Genomic DNA, 18,356 nt, shown 5'->3' with positions numbered 1-18,356 from the left:
ATAGGCTCCTTCAAGAGATTAGTCAGAACTCTGATATTAAAGAAATTGACTAAGCACCACAGCAACTTAACTCACATATACAAATTTCTGCAAACATTTCCGGCGCTACGAATGGGGACTCTCACTCAGTTTACAGCGGCGCTGTGTCTCAGAAACACACACACACACAGAGTCAAATACTCTTAACATAAAATACTCTCAGAAACACACACACAATTAAATACTCTTAACATAAAACACGCAGTCAAATACTCTTTAACATAAAAACACTCTTAACGTAAAAGATTCTTTGCATAAAAGACACTTGATGTAAAATACCCGGGCACTTGTAAATAAGGTATACAGCAAATGCTCCAGTTATTATCCCTCCAGCAGCTGCAAATATTTATATCACAATTGTGAGAGGCTCGCTTACCCTTCTCCTGCTTCTTATACAGTCATTAGCAGGTCCGTCCTGGCTCCCGATATCGGGATGCAGCGATAACCTCGGATTCACTCGATCTACTCCCAAGATCGCTAGCAGCCGCTCTATCGGTCAGCGAATCCCCACATCGGGTACCCTCCTCCCATACGGGGAACTACACTGTACGCCAGATGTCTCTGCGCGGTTTACCAGCAGCCCCGGCCACGCGTGGGCGTCCCCAACGACTTACTGGCTTTCCGACCGGTCCCCTGTTAAACATACCATTTATCCGCGGCTTGAGGAGATTCTTGTCTGCTCCTGCGGTGAGCGGCTGGAATCGGAGGCCCCTTCCAAGAAAAGGGCTCGGGGCGCGCCTAGGGGCGTCCGCTTCCTCAGTTGATCCCCCAGCCGAGCAGAGTTCTCCTGCCTGGCTCGCCAAAATGACATGCGGAAAACAGACTCCACAACCGGCAAGGTTGTAAAGTAGGTATGTTTATTCAGCGCTGGGCAGCACGGGGGGTAGTCCCACCAAAATCATGCGCACCTTCGCGGTAATTCAGCTTGTATTTATGTGGCAAAGTGTTACATATTCATCATAATTTCAAGGACGCCTATACATATTCATGACTTTCCCTGAGAAGGCGGTCTTTATTATAATAAGTTCCTCCTGGTGGTCGTGGGCCAGGGTCTCAGGGATGAAGGCCCTATGTCTTCCTCGCTGTGCACTTCTCGCCTTTTCTTCTTGCACGGGCGTGGTAACATCTTGGCTCAAACCACAAGACCAGTTCTGGGTTGTGTATAACTGGGTTTTGTATAACCTTAATGTTCTGCAACTTGTTCTATTGAGATATGCTTAGGCAGTTAATTTACGCATCAGGCTGATAAGATATAGAATTAAAGAATTCCTCAACCCCCAGGACAGCTCACAGGCAAAGAATTTCTCAACCCCCAGGACAGCTCACACCCAGATCAAATAGCAAGTAAATGAGGAAAAGGAGTTATGTCCCTTATCACCCCCAACCAACGAAGGTGCACATGCACATACTTTTTTTCAGGGTTAAGTTTTAATAAAAGAGGAGGGTTTTTTTCTGCCATAGACAGGTTCAGGCTTATCTGATAAATAAGCACGGAGATTCCTTTTTGTCGATTCCTGTATTGATACACACTGGAAAGTGGTTTATTTCGGGGTCGGGAGGCAGAGTTGGGGGGAGAGGTGATAATTGTTTTCCTCATAATCCGCATTTATTTTCTCTTTTGGAAATGGATCTCGTCAATTGTTGTCTACAACGTTTTTAAAAGATTCTCTGAAAACAGGAGAAACAAAAGTTTGGTTTATGCTAATTTGCAAGACAAGGAAGAGGACTTCTTTCTTTCTTTCTTTGAGCGGATGTATGTGTGTGGGTTATTATTCTGAAACACCAGAATCCATGTCCTCAAAGTTATTAATAACACTTAAGACTTCCGATGTGCTTTGCATTTACAAAGAGCTGAGCAAACACACACTAATTAGGGTTGCTATTTTGTTTTACATTTTGAGACGTTTTTTAAATGGAAAAAGTTTTCACATTTCCTGCAAGTTTTCAAACAAAAAAACACTACATTCAACCTACTATTAAAAGCTTGTTGGTAAATTGCCAATAGTGGCATAATCAATAACCCTCGCAACTGCTGATCTTGAACCAAACAGTCTGTTTGCAGGAGCAACCGCGGGAGATTCAAACGCGGAAAGATCAAAACAAACAGTCAGTCAGCAGGGCGGCGACAGCGACTGAGGGAGCGCGAGCGACCAGGAGCGTGGCGACCAGGACGGGCAAACAGGATGGGCAAACAGGACAGGCGCGGCATTTAGTGCGGGCAGGGCAAGCAGGCAGGGCGCAGCCACCCTCCTGACTCCTGGGGTGAGCACACTTGGTGGCTTTGCCTGTCCAATTTGGAACAGAACCAGTGATGGTCTCCACAAGGTTGAAAGCCGTGGCTAGCAGGTGTGTGGGGACACAGATGGAGCCCCCTAAACAGCATACAGCTGTCCAGGTCTCTGGCTGCAGGGAGTGCTTGAACCTGGCATTAGTATCAAGAGACAGCAGACATGACACCTGTGTGCGGTGTGAACAGGTAGATGATCTGCTCAGCCTGGTGGCAGAGCTTAAAGAAGAAGTAGAGAGGCTGAGGAGTATCAGGGAGTATGAAAGAGAAATTGACTGCTGGAGTCATATCCTTCCATCCCTGAGAGAAATGCAGCAGATGGAAACTCAGCAAGAGTCAGAGGAGCCCCGATCCTCTTGCCATCAGGAAGGAGGGGACCCAAAGGATGAGGGGGAGTGGAAACAGGTCCCTGCTCAGGGGGATAGGAAAATCCCCCCCCCCCGGGCCCCCTCACCTTCCCAAGTGCCCTTACAGAATAGGTATGAGGCTCTGGAACTTGAGGGTCAGGCAGATGATTGTGGAGATGAAGGTCCATCTGGGGACTTGCCTAGAAGAAGTCAGTCAACCAGACAGATCAGAACTACAGGTGTTAAAAAAGAAAGAAGGGTGATTGCAGTGGGGGACTTCATTCTGAGGGGAACTGAGGGCCCTGTATGCTGACCAGACCCATCTCACAGGGAGGTCTGCTGCCTCCCTGGGGCCTGGGTAAGGGATATCACCAGGAGGCTCCCTACACTAATTCAACCCTCTGATTATTACCCATTGCTGGTTGTCCAGGTTGGCAGAGATGAGGTTGATGAGAGAAGCCCTAGGGCAATCAAAAAGGATTTCAAAGCACTGGGGTGACTGGTTGAAGGGACAGGAGCACAGGTGGTGTTTTCCTCAATTCCTCTTGTAGCAGGCAAGAATGGCAAAAGGAACAGGAGAACCCACCTGATCAACACATGGCTTAAAGACTGGTGCCATCAGTGGAATTTGGTCTGATGGGAGATATGGTGGTTGGAGGCCATCTTGGGCACAGCGACCACGAAATGATAGAGTTTTCGATTCTTGGGGAAGGAAGGAAGGGGGTCAACAAAACCTCTACCTTGGACTTCCGGAGGGTGGACTTTGGCCTATTTAGGACACTGGTTCAGAGAGTCCCGTGGGAAATAGTTCTTAATAACAAAGGGGTCCAGGAAAGCTGGACATACTTTAAGAAAGTAATCTTAAAGGCCCAGGAGCAGGCAATACCCATGAGCCAAAAGACAGAATCACAGAATCAATCAGGTTGGAAGAGACCTCAGGGATCATCGAGTCCAACCGTTGCCCTGAAACCACCATGTCAACTAGACCATGGCACTAAGTGCCATGTCCAGTCTTTTCTTAAACACATCCAGAGATGGTGACTCCACCACCTCCCTGGGCAGCCCATTCCAATGTCTAATAACCCTTTCTGAAAAGAAATTCTTCCTAATGTCCAACATGAACCTCCCCTGGCGAAGCTTGAGGCTGTGTCCTCTTGTCCTATCGCTAGTTGCCCGGGAGAAGAGGCCGACTCCCACTTCACTACAACCTCCCTTCAGGTAGTTGTAGACTGCAATACCCTCCAGACCCTTCACCAGCTTGGTCGCCCTCCTCTGGACTCGCTCCAACACCTCAACATCTTTCTTGAAGTGCGGGGCCCAGAACTGGACACAGTACTCAAGGTGCGGCCTCACCAGTGCCGAGTACAGAGGGACGATCACTTCCCTAGACTGGCTGGCTACACTATTCCTAATAGAGGCCAGGATGCCATTGGCCTTCTTGGCCACCGGGGCACACTGCTGGCTCATGTTTAGCCGGCTGTCGATCAGCACCCCCAGGTCTCTTTCCGCCGGGCCGCTTTCTAACCACTCTTCCCCCAGCCTGTAGCGCTGCATGGGGTTGTTGTGGCCGAAGTGTAAGACCCGGCACTTGTTCTTGTTGAACCTCATGCCGTTGGTCTCGGCCCATCTATCTAACCTGTCCAGATCCCTCTGTAGGGCCTTCCTACCTTCCAGAAGATCGACACTCCCACCCAGCTTGGTGTCATCTGCAAATTTACTGAGGGTGCACTCAATCCCTACGTCTAGATCATCTATAAAGATATTGAACAGCACCGGCCCCAGAACTGAGCCCTGGGGAACACCGCTAGTGACCGGCCGCCAGTTGGACTTTGCCCCATTCACCACCACTCTCTGGGCTGGGCCATCCAGCCAGTTTTTAACCCATCAAAGAGTCCACCCATCCAAGCCCCAGGCAGACAGTTTGTCTAGGAGGATGCTGTGGGAGACAGTGTCGAATGCCGTGGGGGAAGAAGCCCGGCTTGGTTGAACAGGGAACTTTCGCAGGAACTTAGGGGAAAAAGGAAGGTTTATGATCTTTGGAAAAAGGGACAGGCAACTCAGGAAGAGTACAAGGATGTCGTTAGGTCATGTAGAAGGAAAATTAGAAAGGCGAAAGCTCAACTAGAACTCAATCTGGCCACTGCAGTAAAAGATAATAAAAAGTGTTTTTATAAATACATAAACAACAAAAGGAGATCAAGGGAATATCTCCATTCTTTATTGGATGCGGGGGGAACATTGTGACCAGGGATGAGGAAAAGGCTGAGGTGCTTAATACATTCTTTGCCTCAGTCTTTCACAGTAAGACCGGTTATCCTCAGGGCAACTGCCCCCCTGAGCCAGTAGATAGGGACAGGGAGCAGAATAGACCCCCTATAATTCAAGAGTTAGCAACCTGCTGTGCCACTTGGATGCTCACAAGTCTATGGGACCGGACGGTATTCACCCAAGGGTATTGAGGGAGCTGGCGGAAGAGCTTGCTAAGCCGTTCTCCATTATTTATTATCATTCCTGGCTAACCGGGGAGGTCCCAGATGACTGGAAGCTGGCGAATGTAACGCCCATCCACAAGAAGGGCCGGAAGGAGGATCCCAGGAACTACAGGCCTGTCAGCCTGACCTCGGTGCCTGGCAAGGTCATGGAACAGATCATCTTGAGTGCAATTATACAGCACCTAGAGGACAACCAGGGGATCAGGCCTAGTCAGCATGGGTTTAGGAAAGGCAGGTCCTGCCTGACCAACCTGATCTCTTTTTATGACCAGATGACCCGCCTAGTAGATGAGGGAAAGGCTGTGGATGTAGTATACTTGGACTTCAGCAAAGCCTTTGATACTGTCTCCCACAGCATTCTCCTGGATAAGCTGGCAGCCCATGGCTTGGACAGGTGCACTCTTTGCTGGGTTAAGAACTGGCTGGATGGCCGGGCCCAGAGAGTGGTGGTGAACGGTACCGCATCCAGTTGGCATCCGGTCACTAGTGGTGTCCCCCAGGGCTCAGTACTGGGCCCAGTCCTGTTTAATATCTTTATTGATGATCTGGAGGGGGGTATCGAGTGCACCCTCAGTAAATTTGCGGACGACACCAAGTTGGGTAGGAGTGCTGATCTGCCTGAGGGTAGGAAGGCTCTGCAGAGGGATCTGGACAGGTTAGATAGATGGGCCGAGACCAATGGTATGAAGTTCAACAAGACCAAGTGCCGGGTCCTACACTTTGGCCATAACAACCCCATACAGCGCTACAGGCTGGGGGGAAGAGTGGTTGGAAAGCCGCCTAGTAGAAAAGGACCTGGGGGTATTGGTGGACAGTTGGCTGAACATGAGCCAGGAGTGTGCCCCGGTGGCCAAGAAGGCCAACAGCATCCTGGCTTGTATCAAGAATAGTGTGGCCAGCAGGACTAGGAAAGTAATTGTCCCCCTGTACTCAGCACTGGTGAGGCCACACCTTGAGTACTGTGTCCAGTTCTGGGCCCCTCACTTCAAGAAAGATGTCGAGGTGCTGGAGTGACTCCAGAGGAGGACAACAAAGCTGGTGAAGGGTCTAGAGGGTATGTCCTATGAGGAGCAGCTGGGGGAACTGGGATTGTTTAGCCTGGAGAAAAGGAGGCTGAGGGGAGTCCTTATTGCTCTCTACAACTATCTATCTGGAAGGAGGTTGTAGCAGGGTGGGGGTCAGCCTCTTCTCCCGGGCAACTAGCGACAGGACTAGAGGACATAGCCTCAGGCTGTGCCAGGAGAGGTTCAGGTTGGACATTAGGAAGAATTTCTTTTCAGAAAGGGTTATTAGACATTGGAATGGGCTACCCAGGGAGGTGGTGGAATCACCACCCCTGGAGGCATTTAAGAAAAGACTAGACATGGCACTTAGTGCCATGGTCTAGTTGACACAGTGGTGTTAGGTCAAAGGTTGGACTCGATGATCCCAGAGGTCTCTTCCAACCTAGTTGATTCTGTGATTCTGTATGTTAATGCAATTCTGCTGACGGTATTTATTTCATTGACAAATAATTCACTCCCTGGTGACGGAATTTTGAACTCTAGAATTTTTTTTTTCCTTCTTTAAAAAAAGAGCTATAACAAGGCAGAAATTGTATAATAGTAGATCGTGTAATTATTAACTTATACAGTAAACAGAATTTGTAGGGAAAAATCTTTTTTGAGATGATGTTTATACAATAGTTTTAGTACAAAGTTAGGAATTGCATGAAATATTCCTTTTGTTGAAATATGATCAACACATTGAAATAGAATCGACATTAACAGGAATTAATGCTCTTAAGCTTTTTCCAGAGATAATATAAACAATTTAAACAGTAAATAAGTCTTCCAATACATATCAGCAATATTAGACAGCATTAAGTTAATTTGGAAAAGGGAGCATCCAGCAGGTTTTTGTCATTCTTGAATGGTATACCTGCATGCTATCTTGCAGACAAATTCATCTCATTCACAAGAACAATATTTTGCTTACATATTTGCTTTTTGTAACTACGTTTCACAGAGAACCACACAATAGAAAAATTAGGTTTCATCCATATGTCTGAGTAAATGTAAAGGCAGATATGGTTTTCTTGCAACCAGTAGACAGTGACTGCCTGAATGCCAAAGGGAAATGCAACTATTCTCTAGTATATGGAATGATGAGATTATGTTTTTACATATCAAGTACTATCTTAGAGGCTGATCAAGGTAAAAGGCAATATCACAGCAAAATAAAGACTATGTGGAAAAGAATCAAGGCAAAAAGTGCAAGATAACATGTCGGTGTTCGCGAGAGGGCACGGAGTAAATGCACGCAGACCAATATGATCGTTAAGCAGATCTCGTTTATTTACGTATCTGAGGGTACATTTATACTATTCTATTGAGGGTACATTTATACTATTCTATTTTTGTACACGCTCTGTGTACATGTCATTTCTATTATGATTGGTTAGTATGCTTTGTTCACACGCCTCTATATTAGTTCTGATTGGCTTATGCTAAAAAGTTATATCTTGCAGGTGCAGCATTCTTTCTTATTTTTCAACTTGGTTATCCATAAATCCTGCTCTCTGTTGTTGTGCCAAAAAGGCTGTATTGACCATTCATTGCACAGCTTTCTGCAAACATGCAAACAAACAGGGTAACACAAGTAGGATAATGCCTATTATAAACATTCCCATAAGTAAACTCTATCTACAAAACATGCAGTTTGCTTCAGAACATACTGTTATTCTCTATTATTCTAGCTGAAAGGAAAATTACTGACAGGAAAGCTGATTCTGTTTAAAGGTAACACAGATCAGGCCTTTTAGAGCCTACTCTGAGGCCTACTCTTGGTAAAAGGTTGCTAAACCATCTGGTACCAATTTCCCCCTTTGGAAGTAGATTTATTATCTCACTACTTCCATATACTCTTCTCAATGAACACAACCCACGCAGATCCCTATGATAACTATAATCGCAACTACATAAACTATTCCCTCTAATAATGTGGCTAACCATCCTTTTAGAGACAATCCACCTAATTCTTGCAGGATTTTGTTGAGCCAACTATTTTCTGCTGCATCCCTAATTGCCCTGCTGTCTTCTGCTACTCTCTGTCAGATCTCCAGATCTGGATTCCACCTCCACGTATGGTTTAATACACTTGATCGGAAACCACCGTACTCCTGTGCCTGTAGAGACAGAAGCATAACCTCGACACATTAGTAATAGTTACCCTGGTCCTAACCACTCGTTAGTACCTGGTTCCCTATACCACACTTTGCCTTTGTTTTTCACATAGCTTGCTCCCTGTCGAACTGCCTCCCAATGTATTACAATTGGGGGTCGCTCCTTATCTCCTACTAAAGTTAAATGATTGAGTACATAAACAGCTTTTGCAAGTCTCTCAGAAGGTTCAGTCTCCTCTCCCCCTTTTTGTTTTTGCAGAAGCTGTTTCAATGTACTATGAGCACGTTCCACAATCGCCTGACCCGTAGGCGAATGAGGAATCCCAGTGACATGTGTAATACCCCATAGTTGACAAAATTGACGAAAAATCTATGAACAGTATGCTGGTCCATTATCAGTCTTAAGTTGTTGTGGAACCCCAAGACTTGCAAAGCAAGCAAGTAAATGTCGTTTGACATGACGACCGGTTTCCCCAGTTTGTGCTGTTGCCCATATTACATGTGAAAACGTGTCAACAGATACATGAACATATCTGAGCCTTCCAAATTCTGCAATGTGAGTAACATCCATTTGCCACAGTTGCAACGCACTCAGTCCTCGAGGATTGACCCCTATTCCAATTCCCATGCCAATTTTCTGACAACTAGGACAAGCACTAACTAATTCACATGCTTGTGCCATGGTGAGGTGAAACTGTTTCGCTAGCATTTTCGCTGATTGATGAAAGAATTGATGGGATAGGCGAGCTTGTTCAAATAGATTTGGTGATATTTGCGTATAGGACACAAGTGTGTCTGCTTTATTATTGCCAATGCTCAAACCTTGATCAAATTGATGACTACGAATGTGAGTAACAAAATAAGGTACCTCTCTGAGGTTTATTGCTTGATGCAACTGTAGCAAAATGGTGTAAAGTCGCATATTCTTCACTGGTCGTATAAAAGCCCTTTCAATTCGATTTACAATGCCTGCTGCATAAAGAGAGTCTGTTACAATATTTACAGGGAAGTCCTTCCATTTTATAAAGACCTGGTATATTGCAAAAAGTTCAAGTGTCTGCAATGAGTCCTCAGTTTGTCCTGAGAATTTGCAATGTTTCCATTGTCCATCCTCTTGCCAGGTAATAACTGCTGAATGTGATCGCTTTCCTGCATCAGTAAAAACAGTTAGTCCAGTCACAGGTATCTCTGATCTGATAGGTTGTTCTTCCCAATGCTGTTTGCAAATAAACTGTAGCTTTTTATCTTTTGGCAAATGTGTTAACAGTTGTCCACTAAAGTCCTGTAAGGCCATTTGAAAAAGAGTTGACTGATTTGTTAACCACTGTAGATATTCCTTTCTGATAGGTAAATAGATAGCATCTGAGTCTAGTCCGGTAATGTCTAGTCCGGTAATGTCTGTAATTCTTTTACGCACTTTGACAAGCAATTGTGCTATTGCTTCCACTCTGGTACAAATTGTTGTTTTAGGATGAAAATGTGGAAAAAACCCATTCAATGATTTTGAGAGTTGGTTTCAGGATACATAGTCACAATATTCTGAGCATCACTGTGTGACAAATGAAATTGTCGTCGCAGCGCCCGATGTCCTTGATGAAAAAACTCATGTGATATACGTGCCTGCTGTTTAATGTCTGGCACCTGCACAGTCATTGTAGTAGAATTTGGGGGGTCAGAAACCAAAGAGTCCACTCGAGCATTGCCTTCTGCAATAAACCCAGGCAAATTAGTATGATTTCTTACATGTAAAACATAAAACAATGCAGTTCGGATTTGAATTTCTTGCCACAGAGCTCGCAGCAATTCAAAAACACACTGATTACATATATGCTCTATAACAGATCTATCCAATTGCTTTACAATGCCAGCTACATATGCTGAATCAGTAACTAAATTAAAGGGAATGGGAAAATTCTGAAATACTTCTAATACAGCTCGTAATTCTACCACCTGAGGTGAACCCTTTTGTTGTACTACCATAGATTCCCACTTGCCCTCAAAATACCAGACAAGGCCCGCCTTGCCTGTTTTCCCAGATCCATCTGTAAAAATGGTAATTCCATCCACAGGAGTGTCTGCGCACCACACTCCTGTGGCAATTGGAAGTTCCGCACTCAATTTTATAACAGGATGGGAGGGCAAGTGGTAAACAACCTGTCCCGAGAAATTCTCCATGGCTGTTTGCAAAGCAAAGCTATTAGCCATACACCACTCGAAATACTGAGCTGGAATAGGAACGGTTAGTGATGCAGGATCTCTGGCCACAAGCTCCTGACATCGCATCCGTCCTTTGATGAATAATCTGTGCCAATAGCTCTGTAACGGATCTGATCATTCTGAATTCCATTGACCAATTATTGCATACGGAATTTGCCTATCAAACAAAGTGATAATTTGTATTTCCTGATTCAAATCAATACAATGTACAAATTTGGAATGTAGCCTGCTTTCTACTTCTGTAATCAGTTGCTGTACCTCTGCAGTAGTCTGTCGTGGTGCTGTTAAATTTGTGTCCTTTGCTAACAATTGGAATAGAGACTGCAATTGTGACAACGTAAGCCCCAAGTACGTCCGCAGCCATAACTTGAGCCTTATGTTCCACACTTGCACTCGTTCCACAACGGCCGTTTGCCACAGGTCCAAGGCTTGGCAGCCGCGCAAGTTAACCCCGCGTGGAAACACCAGTCCTGCACTCCCTGCGGTTCAGGCTGCGAGTTGACTGCTTAGGCCTGGAACTGGTTGGGAAGATTCATTTGTGTCAGCACACATTTCCTCCCCGCGTTCTTCCTCCATTTTCCCTGCGCTCTGCAGCTGGTTGTTATCAGCTGACCTTGAGCATTATACTTAGACCTGCACAGCTTCACAAAATGCCCTAGCTTCCCACAGCAATGACACATCAAAACAGAGTTATCTCTCCCACTCAGCTTCAACTTCTTAAGGCAGTTTTTCTTAAAGTGACCTTCTTGCTCGCATGTATAACAATGATGAACTACCTTAATTGCTGCCGCAAAAGTTTTTGCTAAATGCTCCATCTGAAATGTGGTGGTTCCTACTTTCCCACAAGCATCCATTAGCTCAGGTAAGGTGGGGCCACGATTTGCCATCCCTGCAATAACTTTCCTGCAATCCTCATTTGTGTTGTCCTTCGCTAACTGTAGTGGCAATGCTTCTTTTACAATTTTCCAATCTAACAGTTGCCAAATATTTCTTCCCTCAGGACCCGCACCCACAATCACCGGATATGCTTGTGGAATTATAACTCCTTCTAATAACGCATCTCGAATGATCCCTTTCCATTTCACTCCTCCCTCACCTCCCCCCACTTCCCCTGTATACGCAGGCGGACGCTGACCCTCTCCCTCACCTCCCACATTACCAGATGGACGCAAACCTCCCCCCCTGCCCTGATCTAAAGGTGGAGTAGGGAATTACGAAGGAGGTTGAGGTGGCCCTAATACTTGTCCCGAACACAGAGGGGGGGGTTGGGGGAGACATAGTCACGTGTCTCGAGGCGTTGGCTGAACGGTGCTGCTGCAATTCTGTTTTTAATTCTTCCAGTTGTCTACCAAGCTCTGTCATGTCAATTTCGTGTCCATTTCGTGATGGTAACAGTCCTTTAAGTCCTTGTGACTCTGGTACTGCTGACTCCGTAAATGGCGAATCCGGTAAAGGTGGATACGAAGCAGGTTTACCCTCCTTCTTGTCCTCCTGCTCAGCCTCATCCGTAGAGAGATCAATGAGAGGAGGGGGTTTCGGAGGGGGTTTCGGCCAAGTCTCCTGTTCAGCGTCTGAATCAATTAGTCCAAATCGAGTTTGTGTTTTAGGGCGCACTACCGGTTCTGATGGATCTGTATCTATTTTACTTGTTCCCCGCTCCTCAGCTTTTTTCGGAGCCGTCTGTACCCACGGCGGTAAAGGAGCTGCCACCGGTACAGCCACCGGGGCCGTGGGAGGTGTTGGTCCTGCAAACAGTGAGTGGGTAGCAGACGTCTGCGGTCCTAAAGCCATAAAAGCTGTATGTGTGACTTCTCTCTCTGCTTTTATTCCTTTTAACGCTTCGCTAACCAGCCTCCATGTAGCAGACAATTTAAAGGCTTCCTTATCACCACTTGACACTGCATTCCAGAGAGAGTCACCAATCTTCTCCCATAAAGGCACTTCAAAGACATCATTAAAGGTTGTAAAATGTCCTTTATCTTTTGCCCAAGACAGTAACTGCTTTAACGCAGCTTCGTCGTATTTAATTCCTCTCTCAGAGAGTATATGTTGGAGGAGTTTCACCACTGCCACTTCTGTCTTGGTCAGGGTAGACCCCATCTCCTCCCCCAGCTGCCTGGGAAGCCCTACCCAGGTTTTCCTTTGCTAGCAAAACTCAGGCTTACCGCATCCGTTTCCCAGTGCGAACCGCATCCGTTTCTTTTTCCCGGTGCGAAAATCCAGTGCCGGGGCAGCACTCTACAGCTGGCTTCCTCTCATCCCCCTTTCGGTCCGTTGTCCGCTGCTTCTCCGCAGTCTCCGGGCCGAAGAGTCCCTATTCAGGGTGCCACTTGTCAGTGTTCACGAGAGGGCACGGAGTAAATGCATGCAGACCAATATGATCGTTAAGCAGATCTCGTTTATTTACGTATCTGAGGGTACATTTATACTATTCTATTGAGGGTACATTTATACTATTCTATTTTTGTACACGCTCTGTGTACATGTCATTTCTATTATGATTGGTTAGTATGCTTTGTTCACACGCCTCTATATTAGTTCTGATTGGCTTATGCTAAAAAGTTATATCTTGCAGGTGCAGCATTCTTTCTTATTTTTCAACTTCCCCATATCTTATTTTTCTCATAGCCAAGGTCCTCGTTCTGTATTATAATTGGTCAGTTCATTACCACCCCCTGGCCATGCCTGGACATAGCTCGTTCAGTACGTGACCATTGTCCCGTGGGAACCCCACAATAACACCCACAAGATATCTGCCTTTTCATTCTTTCTCTATGATTATAGTAAAATTTATATAAGAAAATTAATGTAAAATGTTCTTTAGCAAATCAGAGGAACTACAGTTGCTTTCTCCTAACACATCTGTAAACTAATAAAATGTATTAAGCACATTTAGGCTTATATAAAGCCTAAATTTGGTTTGGCCCAAACCAGGCCAATTAGTCTTAGAGAAACCAAGGTCACTGCTAAATTCCTCACTGCTTATGAGTGAAGAGCCGAAGGGGGGTCGCACCTGCAGGGAGGAGCAGACAGGGCAGGTGACCCAAGATTGACCAACGAGGTATTCCATCCCATACACGTCATTCTCACTTTCCTATTTATCACTAACCCACTGCCTCCTGGAGGTGGGGCCCAGGAGGGAGGGGCCCTCCTGTCTCTCACTGATTGGTACCAGCTTTGCCAATTCTCCAGTTAAAACCCTGCAGGTGTGATGGCAGGGGAGCTATTGCATTTTCTCCTCTGCCCGTGCTGGAGGGAGCTACTGCATTTTCCCCTCTGCCCGTGCTGGGGGGAGCAACTCTGCCTGAGGAGGATTTCCAAGCTCTCAGTCTTGGCTTTGTATATATTTGTATATATTTGTATATATTTGTATATATTTGATTATTTCTATTTTTATTGTTATTATACTCTTTTTCATTATTATAGTTTATTAAAACTGTTTTAACTTTCCAACCCATAAGTCTCTCTCCCTTTTCCCTTTCCCTTTCCCTTAGGGGGGGGAGAGGGTTAACAGAGAGCATCTGCCACCTGATTAATAGCTGGCCCAGCTTTAAACTGTGACAGATTTATTGGTGCCCAACATGGGGCTCGAGAGAAGCTCCAACAGGTTGCTCTGATAAGTTGAATCCTGGCTCTGGTGGGAGGAGACCCAGAGGGCTCAGCTGAGAGAATATCAGATTTCTTCCTTTGAGATTTAAGAGGGGTTGGAAAGTTAAAACAGATAGTGAAGATGGTGATGTCATTTTTGAATGCTGTGTTATCTCATCTTTTTATGGAGTTTCTTTCACAATTGAGTATTGCAATGATGCCTTACCTGCCGTGGGCACTGTGTTATTGCTTGCTTCTTATGAATGTTTACATGCAGTTTAGCAGTGGGCGCTGGTCGAAATGTATTGTTTTGGTATGGGGTTTGATACTGATTTATGCTGTGATAAACTGGGCAGTTAATATTCCGATCTCTTATCTCTATGACACAATGATGGGCAGCTTTAATCGCGAATCAGTAGCAGCGACTTCATCTGCACGCTCCAGGCGTCCTTTAGCAGATTCTGTTAATGATTACACTTCCAGTTTTACTTTGGGAAATAGTACCTTCTCCTTTTCTGCCAAGCTGATTCCACTAGATTTTGCGAAATTAGGATGGTGCTGTCTAGGTGGCATGTTTTTATTTTTGGTTGTCCTGAATGTGTTTCTGATGTGGGATAAGATTAAATATCGGTGCAGGGACAGTTGTAGGTGTTATGCTGCCACCTCAGATCCTACAGTGTGTACTGCCGCTACAGCCTCAGATCCTACAGTGTGTACTGCCGCTACAGCCACTAAACCCACTGAAACCTTGGCAGCCTCTACCACAGCTGCTACATCCCCCAAGATGGCCACTGCAGCTACTCAGACTCTCAGCACTCCCACGACAGCCACTGCATCTACTCAGACCCCAGCATCTATCGAATCTTTACCAATTGCTCCTGTAACCAGGAAGAAATACCAAAAGAAATCAGCTCATGAAGTGAAGGATGATGACTCAGAGCCTTCTAAGTCAGAGCCATCATATGACCCAGGTGAGGGCCCTTCTCAGGCAGAGTTAGGGCCTGACACAGATGGGGGTTTCCTCCATCGTCCTTTTAAAGCAGACCCATCACAGAAAAAAGGTCCTTCTAAAGCAGAACTATCACAAGAGGACTTGGACGTAGAGATAACCTACCACTCCTTATCCCTGAAGGACCTGAGAAATATAAGGAAAGGCTTCAGCCGTTATGACGGTGAACCTATTATTACCTGCTTGCTCCGATGCTGGGATAATGGGGCAGATAGCATGCAATTAGATGGCAGAGAAGCCAGACAGTTGGGATCCCTGTCCAGAGATGGTGGTATTGATAAGGCGCTCGCAAGAAAGTCAAACACTATCAGTCTCTGGAGGCGACTCTTGTCAGCTGTAAAGAGCAGGTATCCCTATAAAGATGATGTTATGAGCCACCTGAGCAAATGGACCACTATAGAAAAAGGTATTAACTACCTTAGAGAACTAGCTGTGCAAGAGATCATTTATAGACACCCACGGGACATTGTAGATCCTGTAGATCCTGATGAAGTGGAATGCAACCGATCCATGTTCCGGAAGGTTGCGAAGAATGCTCCACCGACATATACCCATACATTGTCAATATTAGTATGGGGAGAAGATGATATGGCACGTTCTACTGTGGGCGAAATGGCTAACTGTATGCGACAGTATGAAGATAGTATTTCTTCCCCACTGCAGGCACGCATCTCGGCTGTGGAAAAACTGACTAAGGAAAACAAGGACTCATTTAAACAACTGTCAGACAAACTGTCCAGGATCGAGAATAAACTTGACTCTCTACCTACACAGACGCACGTTGCAGCTGTTAAGAGAAAACGTTCTCCTACAGGACCAGCTCAAAGGAAACGGAACACATCACGAGGTATCCTGTGGTTTGCCCTGCGTGGTTATGGGGAGGACATGAACAGATGGCATGGACAACCTACCAGTACCCTACAGGCACGAGTACGTGAGTTGCAAGCTAAAAGAAATACCAGAGAGAATTTTTCTAGAAGGATGGCTGCTCCAGTTACCAGTGAGCAGGACCCCAGCCAGGGTAGATGGGCCTCAAATCACTTTTTCCCAAGTGTGAATAGGAGAAATGAAGGTCCAGTCCCTGTGAGCAGCACGAATCCATTTCTTAATTAGGGGGGCCCTGCCTCCAGCCAGGTGGAGGAGAGGGACAACCGAGTTTATTGGACTGTGTGGATTCGATGGCCTGGCAGATCAAAACCACAAAGGTATCGAGCCCTGGTAGACACTGGTGCACAGTGCACCCTAATGCCATCGGATCATAAAGGGGCAGAATCTATCAGCATTTCAGGAGTAACAGGAGGATCTCAAGTGTTATCTGTATTGGAGGCCGAAGTGAGCCTAAATAGGAATGAATGGAAAAAGCACCCCATTGTGACTGGCCCAGATGCTCCGTGCATCCTTGGCATAGACTACCTCAAGAGCGGGTATTTCAAGGACCCAAAAGGGTATAGATGGGCCTTTGGTATAGCAGCTGTAGAGACTGAGGACATTCAACAGCTGTCTACCTTGCCTGGCCTCTCAGAAGATCCTTCTGTTGTGGGGTTGCTGAAGGTTGAAGAACAACAGCTACCAATTGCTACTGCCACGGTGCACCGACGACAATATCGCACCAATCGAGACTCCCTGATCCCCATTCATAAACTGATTAGACAATTAGAAAATCAAGGAGTGATTGGCAAGACTCGCTCACCCTTTAATAGTCCTATATGGCCAGTGCGAAAGTCTGATGGAGAATGGAGATTAACTGTGGACTATCGTGGCTTAAATGAAGTTACACCACCGCTGAGTGCTGCTGTGCCAGACATGCTAGAACTTCAATACGAACTGCAGTCAAAGGCAGCCAAGTGGTACGCCACCATAGACATTGCTAATGCATTTTTCTCTATTCCTTTGGCACCAAAGTGCAGGCCACAGTTTGCTTTTACCTGGAGAGGTATCCAGTATACCTGGAATCGACTGCCCCAGGGGTGGAAACACAGTCCTACTCTTTGCCATGGACTGATCCAGACTGCACTAGAAGAGGGTGGAGCTCCAGAACATTTGCAATACATTGATGACATCATTGTGTGGGGTGATACAGCAGCAGAAGTTTTTGACAAAGGGGAGAAAATAATCCAAATTCTTCTGAAAGCTGGTTTTGCCATAAAAAGAAGCAAGGTCAAGGGACCTGCCCGGGAGATCCAGTTTTTAGGGATTAAATGGCAAGATGGGCGTCGCCAGATCCCGATAGAGGTGATCAACAAAATAACAGCTATGTCCGCACCAACTAACAAAAAGGAAACACAAGCCTTCTTAGGCGTTGTGGGTTTCTGGAGAATGCATATTCCAGATTACAGCCAGATTGTACGCCCTCTTTATCAGGTGACCAGAAAGAAGAATGATTTTCAGTGGGGCCCTGAACAACAACAGGCTTTTGAACAGATTAAACAAGAAATTGTGCATGCAGTAGCCCTTGGACCAGTCCGTACGGGACAAGATGTTAAAAATGTGCTCTACACTGCAGCTGGGGACAATGGTCCTACCTGGAGCCTCTGGCAAAAAGTACCAGGGGAGACTCGAGGTCGACCCCTAGGATTTTGGAGTCGAGGATACAAGGGCTCCGAGGCCAATTACACCCCAACTGAAAAAGAGATACTGGCAGCATATGAAGGAGTTAGAGCTGCTTCAGAGGTAATTGGTACTGAAGCACAACTTCTCCTAGCACCTCGATTACCAGTACTAGGCTGGATGTTCAAGGGTAAGGTTCCCACTACCCATCATGCAACTGATGCGACGTGGAGTAAATGGATTGCATTAATTACACAGAGGGCTCGAATAGGAAACCCTAATCGCCCAGGAATCTTAGAAGTGATCATGGACTGGCCAGAAGGCAAAGACTTCGGAATGCCACCAGAAAAGGAGGTGACAGGTGCTGAAGAAGCCCCACCATATAATGAACTACCAGAGGATGAGAAGCAGTATGCCCTGTTCACCGATGGATCCTGCCGTCTTGTAGGAAAGCATCGGAAGTGGAAAGCTGCTGTATGGAGTCCCATACGACGAGTCGCAGAAGCCACAGAAGGACAAGGTGAACTATTTTTAGCTCGGTGGGCTCATGACACTTCAGGTCATCAAGGGAGAGACGCAACATACAGATGGGCTCGTGACCGAGGGGTGGACTTAACCATGGACTCTATTGCACAGGTTATCCATGATTGTGAAACATGCGCCGCAA

Source organism: Nyctibius grandis, chromosome W (genome assembly GCF_013368605.1).
Source record: "Nyctibius grandis isolate bNycGra1 chromosome W, bNycGra1.pri, whole genome shotgun sequence".
Classification (NCBI taxonomy): domain Eukaryota; kingdom Metazoa; phylum Chordata; class Aves; order Nyctibiiformes; family Nyctibiidae; genus Nyctibius; species Nyctibius grandis.
The sequence above is the reverse complement of the archived record's forward strand: the minus strand, read 5'-3'. Positions refer to the sequence as shown.